Source organism: Perca flavescens, chromosome 18, assembly GCF_004354835.1.
Source record: "Perca flavescens isolate YP-PL-M2 chromosome 18, PFLA_1.0, whole genome shotgun sequence".
In the NCBI taxonomy this organism is placed as follows: domain Eukaryota; kingdom Metazoa; phylum Chordata; class Actinopteri; order Perciformes; family Percidae; genus Perca; species Perca flavescens.
Window position 1 is genome coordinate 31,348,335 of NC_041348.1, and position 14,670 is coordinate 31,363,004.

A 14,670-nucleotide genomic window follows, 5' to 3' on the forward strand; every position below is an offset into this window, starting at 1 on the left:
ACACACTGCTACTCTCGGTCCACTAGATGGAGGGATTATTCCAGCTAGCAGAGATGTGAAAGAGGAGCAGTAACAGCTCTTTGTTTGCAGTTTTCAAAATCTTTAAAGGTCCCACGGCATGAAAATGTCACTTTATGAGGGTTTTTTTTAACATTAATGTGAGTTAAGATACAGTATTAGAGGACCACTAAGGTCTATATAAAAGAGACTTCAGATACAGCATTAGGGGACCACTAAGGTCTATATAAAAGAGACTTCAGATACAGTATTAGGGGACCACTAAGGTCTATATAAAGAGACTTCAGATACAGTATTAGGGGACCACTAAGGTCTATATAAAAGAGACTTCAGATACAGTATTAGGGGACCACTAAGGTCTATATAAAAGAGACTTCAGATACAGTATTAGAGGACCACTAAGGTCTATATAAAAGAGACTTCAGATACAGTATTAGGGGACCACTAAGGTCTATATAAAAGAGACTTCAGATACAGTATTAGGGACCACTAAAGGTCTATATAAAAGAGACTTCAGATACAGTATTAGGGACCACTAAGGTCTATATAAAAAGCATCTACAGGTATTTACAATTTACAATGGGTATAACATTTCACACAGCAGGTGTGTCAAACGCAATTTCACTAAGGGCCACAATGGAAATCGCACGAAAAAAAAACATACCCTTTATGTTTAAAGGCCTTTAGGAAAAGGTCAGTTTGTCCTCTACGTATCGCTCAACAAATGTTGGATAGGCTACCAATATCGTGACTTTGATACCGGTTTCTTAATTCAATATGTTTTTTTTTAATACCAATTTTATGACAAAAAAAAAATTACAACATTACACATTACAGCTCAAATAATTTTATTTTTTATTCAGCTCCAAAAAAACAAAAAAAAACAACAAAAACTTTGGAAAAAGCTACAATATTTTAGATTTTTTGACTTGAAAAATATTAACATCGGTCCAGTATTAAGATGTAGTCAGCAGCGGAGAAACAAGCTGTTATGTAAGTTAATAGGGTTATTGTCCAGCTTGTATTTACCTTCACAAAGTGCTTGTTTTTCCGCTGACAGACTCAGATTATTATTCTAAGTGTCCGACAACATTATGGAAAGGATTTCTAAGGAGGTCGACCTTTCTGTTAAAGAGTAAGATCCTTTTTTTTAAACATAAAAACATCCGCGTAATTGCGTTCGCTAAACCCACCAGACTCCATGTAAATAATCTGTGATTTTATCATCGTAAAATACACTTCATTCAAAGTTGACAGAAACAAAATAAAACGATGAAAAGACGTTTTGGGTCGTCTTCCCATTTTTCCAACCATCACTACTCCAGTTTTGGTTGAAATAAACACACAGTTTACTGATTTACATGTGAAAATATGTTGGCTCTATACACGCTAAAAGTACTGTTTTTTTAAATGGAGTCTGGTGGGTTTAGAGCTAACGACCTCAGAGCTGTTTCTGGTTAAACAGAAATGTCTTAAAGAGGTTTTAAAGGTCTATATCTGTAGGGATCCATCCCATAATGTTGTCAGGCACTTAGAATAATAATCTGAGCCATTACAGCCCCGTCTGTGGCTGCCAGTGACAGTGATCTCGCTTAATACTGGGCCTATGTCAAAGATAGTTGTTCCCATCAGTCACTTACACACAAAAACATAGGCAAATAGGGTGGAAAGGTTGAAAAAAAACAACCGAAATAACCCTTTAAGTGTAGAAATAAAAGAAAATGTTCTCCACATACCCCCTGTCTACCAGACTGCTGGTCCGATGACTTATTCTTCCGATTTTATGATTCTGGAGGAGGTTTTAGAGCTGGCAGAACAGCATGTGGTTACACTTGAAGTGTGCATGTCAAATGTTCAGCACAAACAGATGTGTTTTCATGACATTTTAATGCATCAGAACTCGGTTATCTAACACGTGGACCGCAAATCTGAGTCTGGCTCGCTGCTGTTCAGTCTGCAGGTAGATATTTAAAGAATTAAGTCAAAGTGAGTTGGGCCAATGAAAAGGGGCCATGCACCTGCTGCAGTGGCCCTGACCTTAGACCAGATGTTGTGCATTTAAACGAGACAGAGAGATGAAGTGTGAGAACAAGTCTGGAAGAAAGTGTGTAAAAACTCCCTGACTTCTGTGAAGTTATAACGTAACTGTGTCCACGTTCGGACACGTTTAGACTACATCCGGTCTGACGCAGTTTCCTGTCTTTTCGCGGTGCTTTTCACACTGTGGACACCAGTGACACTATGTAAGATTACATTTTGCTTGGACAACGGTTGCATTCTTTTGGATATATTAGTGTGAATGTAGTCTAATGTAATGTAAGGCTCCATATTTCAATTTTGAAGTGTACAGTATTGTGGATTTAGTATTATGTAAAAATACAAAATGTAAAATATACAGTTTTTCAAAGCCTGTCCAATGTCTATCCAATGTCTGTTCAAAGCCTGTCCAAAGTCTGTCCAAAGTCTGTCCAAAGTCTCTCCAATGTCTATCCAATGTCTGTCCAAAGTCTGTCCAAAGTCTTCTAGTTCATGGTAGGTATTAAACATTCTCTGTTCAAAATGAACCCAAAGAACTCAGGACATTTAAAATGTAAGGCTCCATATTTCAATTTTGAGGTGTACAGTATTGTGGATTTAGTATTATGTAAAAATATAAAATGTAAAATATACAGTTTTTCAAAGCCTGTCCAATGTCTATCCAATGTCTGTTCAAAGTCTGGCCAAAGTCTGTCCAAAGCCTATCCAATGTCTATCCAATGTCTGTTCAAAGCCTGTCCAAAGTCTCTCCAATGTCTGTCCAAAGTCTGGCCAAAGTCTGTCCAAAGCCTGTCCAATGTCTATCCAATGTCTGTTCAAAGCCTGTCCAAAGTCTCTCCAATGTCTGTCCAAAGTCTGTTCAAAGTCTGTCCAAAGCCTGTCCAAAGTCTGTCCAAAGTCTGTCCAATGTCTGTTCAAAGTCTGTTCAAAGTCTGTCCAAAGTCTGTCCAAAGTCTGTTCAAAGTCTGTCCAAAGTCTGTCCAAAGTCTTCTAGTTCATGGTAGGTATTAAACATTCTCTGTTCAAAATGCACCCAAAGAACTCAGGACATTTAAAATGTAAGGCTCCATATTTCAATTTTGAGGTGTACAGTATTGTGGATTTAGTATTATGTAAAAATATAAAATGTAAAATATACAGTTTTTCAAAGCCTGTCCAATGTCTATCCAATGTCTGTTCAAAGTCTGTCCAAAGTCTCTCCAATGTCTGTCCAAAGTCTGGCCAAAGTCTGTCCAAAGCCTGTCCAATGTCTATCCAATGTCTGTTCAAAGCCTGTCCAAAGTCTGTTCAAAGCCTGTCCAAAGTCTGTCCAAAGTCTGTTCAAAGTCTGTCCAAAGCCTGTCCAAAGTCTGTCCAATGTCTGTTCAAAGTCTGTTCAAAGTCTGTCCAAAGTCTGTCCAAAGTCTGTTCAAAGTCTGTCCAAAGTCTGTCCAAAGTCTGTCCAATGTCTGTTCAAAGTCTGTCCAAAGCCTGTCCAAAGTCTGTCCAATGTCTGTTCAAAGTCTGTTCAAAGTCTGTCCAAAGTCTGTTCAAAGTCTGTCCAAAGCCTGTCCAAAGTCTGTCCAATGTCTGTTCAAAGTCTGTTCAAAGTCTGTCCAAAGTCTGTCCAAAGTCTGTTCAAAGTCTGTCCAAAGCCTGTCCAAAGTCTGTCCAATGTCTGTTCAAAGTCTGTTCAAAGTCTGTCCAAAGTCTGTCCAAAGTCTGTTCAAAGTCTGTCCAAAGTCTGTTCAAAGCCTGTCCAAAGTCTGTCCAAAGTCTGTCCAATGTCTGTTCAAAGTCTGTTCAAAGTCTGTCCAAAGTCTGTCCAAAGTCTTCTAGTTCATGGTAGGTATTAAACATTCTCTGTTCAAAATGCACCCAAAGAACTCAGGACATTTAAAATGTAAGGCTCCATATTTCAATTTTGAGGTGTACAGTATTGTGGATTTAGTATTATGTAAAAATATAAAATGTAAAATATACAGTTTTTCAAAGCCTGTCCAATGTCTATCCAATGTCTATCCAAAGCCTGTCCAATGTCTATCCAATGTCTGGCCAAAGTCTGTTCAAAGTCTGTCCAAAGCCTGTCCAATGTCTGTTCAAAGTCTGTCCAAAGTCTCTCCAATGTCTGTCCAAAGTCTGGCCAAAGTCTGTCCAAAGCCTGTCCAATGTCTATCCAATGTCTGTTCAAAGCCTGTCCAAAGTCTGTTCAAAGCCTGTCCAAAGTCTGTCCAAAGTCTGTTCAAAGTCTGTCCAAAGCCTGTCCAAAGTCTGTCCAATGTCTGTTCAAAGTCTGTTCAAAGTCTGTCCAAAGTCTGTCCAAAGTCTGTTCAAAGTCTGTCCAAAGTCTGTTCAAAGTCTGTCCAAAGTCTGTCCAAAGTCTGTTCAAAGTCTGTCCAAAGTCTGTTCAAAGCCTGTCCAAAGTCTGTCCAAAGTCTGCCCAATGTCTGTTCAAAGTCTGTTCAAAGTCTGTCCAAAGTCTGTCCAAAGTCTTCTAGTTTATGGTAGGTATTAAACATTCTCTGTTCAAAATGCACCCAAAGAACTCAGGACATTTAAAATGTATCATCCCTGTTAAATCAGGAAAAGTGAAGCTAATAAAATGATGACAAGCGCTTATTTATACAGACTTCAAACGTTGACTGAGAGTCAAATATACCCCGAGGACTACAGGAGGGATGTCTTAAATGTCTTCATGCCAAGAAGGAGTTGTGTTTTTGTAACAATGTGTTATCTGATCTCCGGTGGAGAGAAACTCCCGTGGATGTAATCGAAGATGTTTTAACAATTTTGTGCTGGAACAAAATCCCCCGTTGGATGTTGCATTTGGCGAGTGACATTTTAAACTACTTCACTGTTGCTTTCTTTAATGCGTGAGGAGGTTAGAACAACAACAGCCCTTCTTTTGCTGAAGTTCATCGGTGTGTGTGTTCAGCGTGAACGACGCGAATGCAGATCGATCACCGCTCACATATTTCACTTGCAGGTTTAAAAAAAAAAAAAACAACCAACACAGGCCTTTAAAACAGACTTGATTTCCTCCCGCTGAAGAGAAACAGACTCTTTTCTCTGCTCACTGTGAACTCCGCGAATACCGAGCAATCATGCATCGTGTTACTAATTAGAGGCGGCATTTTAGGGTTAGGTATAGGCAGCGGTGGAATGTACCTAAGTGCATTTACGACATGTGACCCTGCAAGATCCCCAGTCTTTACATATTATTCAGTCCCTCCAGAATAACGCAATTATGCGATCGCATAATTCAACGCATTATCAGCCAAAGTCTGCATTTTTTCAAATACACCGCATAAAGTGCCAATTTTCGGCACAAAATATGCAGGGCTTGCATGATTTCATAATCCCCACATTTTCGTTGCAAAAAAAGTCCCGTATATACAGTACAGGCCAAAAGTTTGGAAACATCTTTTCATTCAATGCGTTTCCTTTTTATTTTCATGACTATTTACATTGTAGATTCTCACTGAAGGCATCAAAACTATGAATGAACACATATGGAATTATGTACTTAACAAAAAAGTGTGAAATAACTGAAAACATGTCTTATATTTTAGATTCTTCAAAGTAGCCACCCTTTGCTATTGTTTAGGGTCCTCGCCACCACCAGACCAATCAGCATTGAACAGATTGAACATGTAGCTGGACACGCCACGCAGCCAGTGTGCAGGAGACCCTAAGGTGCCCATGCAGTCCTGGAAGTGGAACCTCGACAAGTTGACATCTAAACACACTGCCCACACAAAGATGACACAGAGCTGGTTGAAGAAAAAAGGCCAAATATCCCTTAAACCCTTGTGTTGTCTTCCTGTCCATCATGCAACTTTTTTTTTTTCTGGGTTAAAATTAAAACAGTTTTTTGGTTGATTTTATTCGCCACTTTTTTTGCAATGTTTCAGTTAGCCTGGTGAGACCCTCCTGATCTGGTGAGACCCTCCTGATCTGGCTGAGCTCCAGGTCTCTTTTCCCAGATCAGTCTGGCATCTTGAGATGGAGAAAATTTGGATCTGTTCGCCAAACGACCGACCAATCAGCGTTGGTTTTGAGGTGGGTTTAGGTGGTGATAGACAGATGGTTTATCCAATCAGCTAACCAGGATTTACAGTCAGCGGTAGCCCTAATTCTGTTAGCTGCTCGCTAATGCTTTTTCCTCTTGGATCCTTCTTTTGGAATATGGACCAGGAACCTGAAATGGGGTCTTTTATTCTTTTATTCCTAAATTCTCGTTACACAAACGGCAAATCTCCTTTACCGACATGCTGCTAGCTTGCTGTGCTAACGAGCTATGCTTTGCCTCCAGCAGCAGCAGGGGTAGCCTGGCTCGTGGTTGTATTTTCGTACGCTTCTTTGATCTGATTGGTTGATTTGGCCCGTCTATCACCAACTATAGGTGGTGATAGACAGATGGTTTATCCAATCAGCTAACCAGGATTTTTACCCTTTTTTCAAAGGTTCTCCAAATGGTAAGTTCCCAGATGGATATGCCGAGCAAATGCGAAGCGATCCATCTGGTGGAGTCAGGTTCATGTTTTTGTCTCGTTTCCCAAACGTTTTTGAAGCTTTTTTTTCCCACAATTTTTTGTCACTTTTTCACAAATTCAATGAAAGTAGTGAAGTTACCATTAATTTAACATATTGAAAATGGTTTTAAATTTCACCCAACGACGACAAGAGGGTTAAGAAATTGGCGTGTTATTCTAAGAACATTTGGGGATTATTCGAGTCAGGAAATATTTAAACATGCACATATACTCCAATATAACCAAATCATGACATACAACAGTGCTCTTGAAATGTTGTCTCATGACTTTATTCTCATAGTATTGTAAAATATTGTAATTTTGTTCCCGCGTCTTAATTCTTGTCGTATCACAACTATCTCAAAATATATATTTTTCTTTTGTGAAATTTTAATTTTGCTCTCATATTACAACTTTTTGCTCCAAAAAAAAAAAATCCATTAAGAATGAAATAACTTTGATGTGTTTTTAACAACTTTATCTGTCCCCTTTCCTAAAATATGAAATGCAAGATTTTAAAAGACTTCTTTATTCCAAAATAAAATACTTTTTACTACTTTTTAACTCTGTATGGAAATGATCTCAACATTTTACTGTTTGTTAAATAAATCCCTTAAAAGGTCCCATGGCATGAAAATGTCACTTTTGAGGCTTTTTTAACATTAATATGAGTTCCCCCACCCTGCCTATGGTCCCCCAGTGGCTAGAAATGGTGATAGGTGTATCCTTTGAGAAAATGAAAGCTCAGATGGACCAATCAGGAATCTTCTCCTTATGAGGTCATAAGGGGAAAGGTTACCTCCCTTTCTCTGCTTTGCCCGCCCAGAGAATCCCCCCCCCATGAGAGAGAGAGAGAGAGACATCATGGCTTTCCTAAGGAAAGCTCATTGTGGGACTGGCTCTAGTGGCTGTAATTCTGCACCAAGGCTGAATTTCGGGAAAGAGACTTCAGATACAGTATTAGGGGACCACTAAGGTCTATATAAAAGAGACTTCAGATACAGTATTAGGGGACCACTAAGGTCTATATAAAAGAGACTTCAGATACAGTATTAGGGGACCACTAAGGTCTATATAAAAGAGACTTCAGATACAGTATTAGGGGACCACTAAGGTCTATATAAAAGAGACTTCAGATACAGTATTAGAGGACCACTAAGGTCTATATAAAAGAGACTTCAGATACAGTATTAGGGGACCACTAAGGTCTATATAAAAGAGACTTCAGATACAGTATTAGGGGACCACTAAGGTCTATATAAAAGAGACTTCAGATACAGTATTAGGGGACCACTAAGGTCTATATAAAAGAGACTTCAGATACAGTATTAGGGGGACCACTAAGGTCTATATAAAAGAGACTTCAGATACAGTATTAGGGGACCACTAAGGTCTATAAAAAAGAGACTTCAGATACAGTATTAGGGGACCACTAAGGTCTATATAAAAGAGACTTCAGATACAGTATTAGAGGACCACTAAGGTCTATATAAAAGAGACTTCAGATACAGTATTAGGGGACCACTAAGGTCTATAAAAAAGAGACTTCAGATACAGTATTAGGGGACCACTAAGGTCTATATAAAAGAGACTTCAGATACAGTATTAGGGGACCACTAAGGTCTATATAAAAGAGACTTCAGATACAGTATTAGGGACCACTAAGGTCTATATAAAAGCATCCAAAGAGCATCATGTCATGGGACCTTTAAAACTCACTTGGTGAAAATGCAAAAAAAAAAAAAAAAACACAGGTTCAATTTCAGGTCAAAGACAGATATTTGGGTTATAAAACAGCAATAATTTAAAATAAAAAAAAAGCCCGAGCCTTCCTCCTCCCGAGGCTGTGTAGCTGAAATGTTTTCCACCTCCCAGAGATACAAATCAGCCGAGATGATCTGCCAACACAAAAGGTCGCAGGTTCAACTCCCTCTCGGGCCTGCCGTCAGCCAAATGTTAAAAACACCAGCAGTCCTGTCGTTACACTTCATCATTACACACATCATTACATGGCCTTAATACACACACATACATACACACACACTTTATATATCTGATGCATGAACGACTCCTGCTTCTTCGGCTCAGGTCTGGTGTTTGAGTGCGTGTCGGCTTCTTTTTTCCCAGAATGCACCTCTGTATCTCTTCGTCGCTGCATTTTCCTCTCTGAGGAAGAAACAGGGGACATGTTGGAGTGTATTTTAGTGTAAACGTATGTGCGTGTGTGTGTGTGTGTGTGTGTGTGTATGTGTGTGCGTGTGTTTTAGATTTTCTTTATGTGTGTGTGTGTGTGTGTGTGTGTGTGTGTGTGCGTGTGTTTCTGATTTTCTGTGTGTGTGTGTGTCTGTGTGTGTCTATGTTTGTGTGTATGTGTGTGTGCGTGTGTTTCTTATTTTCTGTGTGTGTGTGTGTATGTGTCTGTGTGTGTGTATGTGTGTGTGTGTATGTATATACAGTACAGGCCAAAAGTTTGGACACACCTTCTCCTTCAATGTGTTTCTTTATTTTCATGACTATTTACATTGTAGATTCTCACTGAAGGCATCAAAACTATGAATGAACACATATGGAATTATGTACTTAACAAAAAAGTGTGAAATAACTGAAAACATGTCTTATATTTTAGATTCCTCAAAGTAGCCACCCTTTGCTTTTTTTGATAACTCTGCAAACCCTTGGTGTTCTCTCAATGAGCTTCATGAGGTAGTCACCTGAAATGGTTTTACCTTCACAGGTGTGCTTTGTCAGGGTTCATTAGTGGAAGTTTTTTCCTTATTAATGGGGTTGGGACCATCAGTTGTGTTGTGCAGAAGTCAGGTTGATACACAGCTGACAGCCCTATTGGACAACATGTTAGAATTCATATTATGCCAAGAACCAATCAGCTAAGTAAAGAAAAACGAGTGGCCATCGTTACTTTAACAAATGAAGGTCAGTCAGTCCGGAAAATTGCGAAAACTTTGAATGTGTCCCCAAGTGCAGTCGCAAAAACCATCAAGCACTACAACGAAACTGGCTCACATGAGGACCGCCCCAGGAAAGGAAGACCAAGAGTCACCTCTACTGCTGAAGATAAGTTCATCTGAGTCACCAGCCTCAGAAATCACAAGTTAACAGCAGCTCAGATTAGAGACCAGATGAATGCCACACAGAGTTCTAGCAGCAGGTACATCTCTAGAACAACTGTTAAGAGGAGACTGAATCAGGCCTTCATGGTCAAATAGCTGCTAGTAAACCACTGCTAAGGAGAGGCAACAAGCAGAAGAGATTTGTTTGGGCCAAAAAACACAAGGAATGGACATTAGACCAGTGGAAATCTATGCTTTGGTCTGATGAGTCCAAATTTGAGATCTTTGGTTCCAACCGCGGTGTCTTTGTGCGACGCAGAATAGGTGAACGGATGGATTCTCCATGCCTGGTTCCCACCGTGAAGCACGGAGGAGGAGGTGTGATGGTGTGGGAGTGCTTTGCTGGTGACACTGTTGGGGATTTATTCAAAATTGAAGGCACACTGAACCAGCATGGCTACCACAGCATCCTGCAGCGACATGCCATCCCATCCGGTTTGCGTTTAGTTGGACCATCATTTATTTTTCAACAGGACAATGACCCCAAACACACCTCCAGGCTGTGTAAGGGCTGTTTGACCAAGAAGGAGAGTGATGGAGTGCTGCGCCAGATGACCTGGCCTCCACAGTCACCGGACCTGAACCCAATCCAGATGGTTTGGGGTGAGCTGGACCTCAGAGTGAAGGCAAAAGGTCCAACAAGTGCTAAACATCTCTGGGAACTCCTTCAAGACTGTTGGAAAACCATTTCAGGTGACTACCTCTTGAAGCTCATCAAGAGAATGCCAAGAGTGTGCAAAGCAGTAATCAGAGCAAAGGGTGGCTACTTTGAAGAATCTAAAATATAAGACATGTTTTCAGTTATTTCACACTTTTTTGTTAAGTACATAATTCCATATGTGTTCATTCATAGTTTTGATGCCTTCAGTGAGAATCTACAATGTAAATAGTCATGAAAATAAAGAAACGCATTGAATGAGAAGGTGTGTCCAAACTTTTGGCCTGTACTGTATGTATGTATGTGTGTGTGCGTGTTTCTGATTTGAAAAATATTTGAAAAAGTGACAAAAATGTCGAAAAACATAAGTGTGTGTGTGTGTATTTCTGATTTTCTGTGTCTGTGTATGTATGTATGCATGTGTCTGTGTGTGTGTGTGTGTGTGTGTGTGTGTATGTTTCTGATTTCCTGTGTGTGTATGTGTCTGTATGTGTGTGTATGTCTGTCTGTCTGTGTGTGTTTCTGTATATGTGTGTCTGTGTCTGTATATGTGTCTGTGCGTGTCTGTATGTGTATGTGTGTGTGTGTGTGTGTGTGTGTGTGTGTGTGTGTGTGTGTGTGTGTGTGTGTGTGTGTGTGTGTGTGTGTGTGTGTGTCCTCACTGTGTCTGAGTCTGCAGGGAGCAGAAGTTCACACACTCGGTGTCCCGTGTGTGTGTGCAGAGGCATCGGCTGAGCTCCCGCCTCAGTCGGACCGAACCGAACCCGTACGGGACCACATGGCTGCAAGACACACAGTGTCAGAGTCAGTGTTTAATATTCAGGTTTCCAACGAAATAATTTATAGAAATAATAAATAGAAATAATTTCTTATCTCTTAGATAAGAAACACACAGACACACACAGAAACACACACACACAAAGAAATACACAGACACCCACAGAAACACACACACACACACACACACACACAGAGACAGAGGGACACACAGAAACACACACAGACATACACAGAAACACACAAAGAAATACACACACACAAAGAAAAACACACAAAGACACACACACACACACACAGACACACAAGGAAATACACACACACACACACACACACACACAGACACACATACAACAATACACACAGAAATACACACACACACAGACACACACACGTAGGCAGTATAGGTACACTAGGGGCAGAGCCAATGAGTAAAGGCTCTGACACACCAACCAGATCATCTCCCATTCCCTTTAAAAGCCAGGCGAGTTTGGACCTTGGAGCATTGCTGTTACAATGGAGGATTTGCACCCTAATATTTTTATTTGTAATCTTCTGCATGTGTGTGTGTGTGTGTGTGTGTGTTGCTGTGCGTCCCTGTGTGTGTAACAAGCATAGTGTGTGTGCGCTGTGAACGAGCCTAGGAGCATTTTACTAATGCTCTGTTAAAATAACAATGAAATGCTGCGTTATTTATTTTAGACCAGGTTTTTGTTGGTCAATGGAGCGATCACTTCCCGCTGCCTCAAGATAGCAATGCTCCCAGAATGCACCTGAACACCTCTCTCACACACACACACACACACACACACACACACACACACACACACACACACACACACACACACACACACACACACACACACACACACACACACCTTGCTAAACACACCTGCATGGAAAGCTCTCTGCATTTCTCAGTATAAACACAGAGCGCATTCAAGTACTGGGATGCACCGAATCCAGGATTCAGATTTGGCTGAATATTGGGCTTTTTGAAGGGGTTCCGTTTTCTGCCGAACCTTAAACATTTTTCCCAGGGAACCGAAGCCTACGATTGCACTCCGCGCGCTACGCTGGTCACGGTAATGACGGCGCCGTTGGTTACGGGAAGGTGTTTACGTAGGTGGAGCGTTCCATGCAGCAGGCTGTGAGGAAGTGGACATGGATCTGGTGAGCAGTAGGCTATGAGGAAGTGGACATGGATCTGGTGAGCAGTAGGCTGTGAGAAAGTGGACATGGATCTGGTGAGCAGTAGGCTGTGAGAAAGTGGACATGGATCTGGTGAGCAGTAGGGTGTGAGAAAGTAGACATGGATCTGGTGAGCAGTAGGCTGTGAGAAAGTGGACATGGATCTGGTGAGCAGTAGGCGTCACGGAGACCACCCCCCTCCCCCCCCATTTTCCGAGGGTGAAAATGAGCAAAAACAAATCTATGAAATAAAATAAGAATATGTGTGAAGATCGGATTTCAAAGACAACATTTACACTCAAAGTACTTAACAGCGTCTGTTTCTTCTGGCTCGTAACAAGCAACACACATGAAACACACACACACACACACACACACACACACACACACATACATGCACACACACACACACACACACACACAGACACACACAAAAATACACACACAAAAATACACACACGCAAAGTACTTAACAGCTTCTGTTTTTTCTGGCTCATAAAGAGCAGCTATAGCAGGAAGGACTCTGCAAAAGATCTTTGTCTCCCAAGTTCACTGGTTCCTATAGTAGAAAACACAAGACTTTCACCCAGGAAACAGGTGTTCATGTCCTGAAGAAGTTAAGGAGAAAACACAAGACTTTCACCCAGGAAACAGGTGTTCATGTCCTGAAGAAGTTAAGGAGAAAACACAAGACTTTCACCCAGGAAACAGGTGTTCATGTCCTGAAGAAGTTAAGGAGAAAACACAAGACTTTCACCCAGGAAACAGGTGTTCATGTCCTGAAGAAGTTAAGAAGAAAACACAAGACTTTCACCCAGGAAACAGGTGTTCATGTCCTGAAGAAGTTAAGGAGAAAACACAAGACTTTCACCCAGGAAACAGGTGTTCATGTCCTGAAGAAGTTAAGGAGAAAACACAAGACTTTCACCCAGGAAACAGGTGTTCATGTCCTGAAGAAGTTAAGAAGAAAACACAAGACTTTCACCCAGGAAACAGGTGTTCATGTCCTGAAGAAGTTAAGGAGAAAACACAAGACTTTCACCCAGGAAAAAGGTGTTCGTGTCCTGAAGAAGTTAAGGAGAAAACACAAGACTTTCACCCAGGAAACAGGTGTTCATGTCCTGAAGAAGTTAAGGAGAAAACACAAGACTTTCACCCAGGAAACAGGTGTTCATGTCCTGGAAGAAGTTAAGGAGAAAACACAAGACTTTCACCCAGGAAACAGGTGTTCATGTCCTGAAGAAGTTAAGGAGAAAACACAAGACTTTCACCCAGGAAACAGGTGTTCATGTCCTGAAGAAGTTAAGGAGAAAACACAAGACTTTCACCCAGGAAACAGGTGTTCATGTCCTGGAAGAAGTTAAGGAGAAAACACAAGACTTTTACCCAGGAAACAGGTGTTCATGTCCTGAAGAAGTTAAGGAGAAAACACAAGACTTTCACCCAGGAAAAAGGTGTTCGTGTCCTGAAGAAGTTAAGGAGAAAACACAAGACTTTCACCCAGGAAAAAGGTGTTCATGTCCTGAAGAAGTTAAGGAGAAAACACAAGACTTTCACCCAGGAAACAGGTGTTCATGTCCTGAAGAAGTTAAGGAGAAAACACAAGACTTTCACCCAGGAAAAAGGTGTTCGTGTCCTGAAGAAGTTAAGGAGAAAACACAAGACTTTCACCCAGGAAACAGGTGTTCATGTCCTGAAGAAGTTAAGGAGAAAACACAAGACTTTCACCCAGGAAAAAGGTGTTCGTGTCCTGAAGAAGTTAAGGAGAAAACACAAGACTTTCACCCAGGAAAAAGGTGTTCGTGTCCTGAAGAAGTTAAGGAGAAAACACAAAACTTTCACCCAGGAAACAGGTGTTCATGTCCTGAAGAAGTTAAGGAGAAAACACAAGACTTTCACCCAGGAAAAAGGTGTTCGTGTCCTGAAGAAGTTAAGGAGAAAACACAAGACTTTCACCCAGGAAACAGGTGTTCATGTCCTGAAGAAGTTAAGGAGAAAACACAAGACTTTCACCCAGGAAACAGGTGTTCATGTCCTGAAGAAGTTAAGGAGAAAACACAAGACTTTCACCCAGGAAACAGGTGTTCATGTCCTGACGAAGTTAAGGAGAAAACACACGCAGAAATACAGACACACACACACACAGAAACAGTCTGAACATGAAGAAAATAAAGAATATTATGTTAACTGGTTTGCTATATAAAACAAAATGACTTCCCTGTTGCTTGCAGGGAACACACACACACACACACACACACACACACACACACACACACACACACACACACACACACACACACACACACACACACACACACACACACAGGGTTTAGGGTGTAGTTAGTGC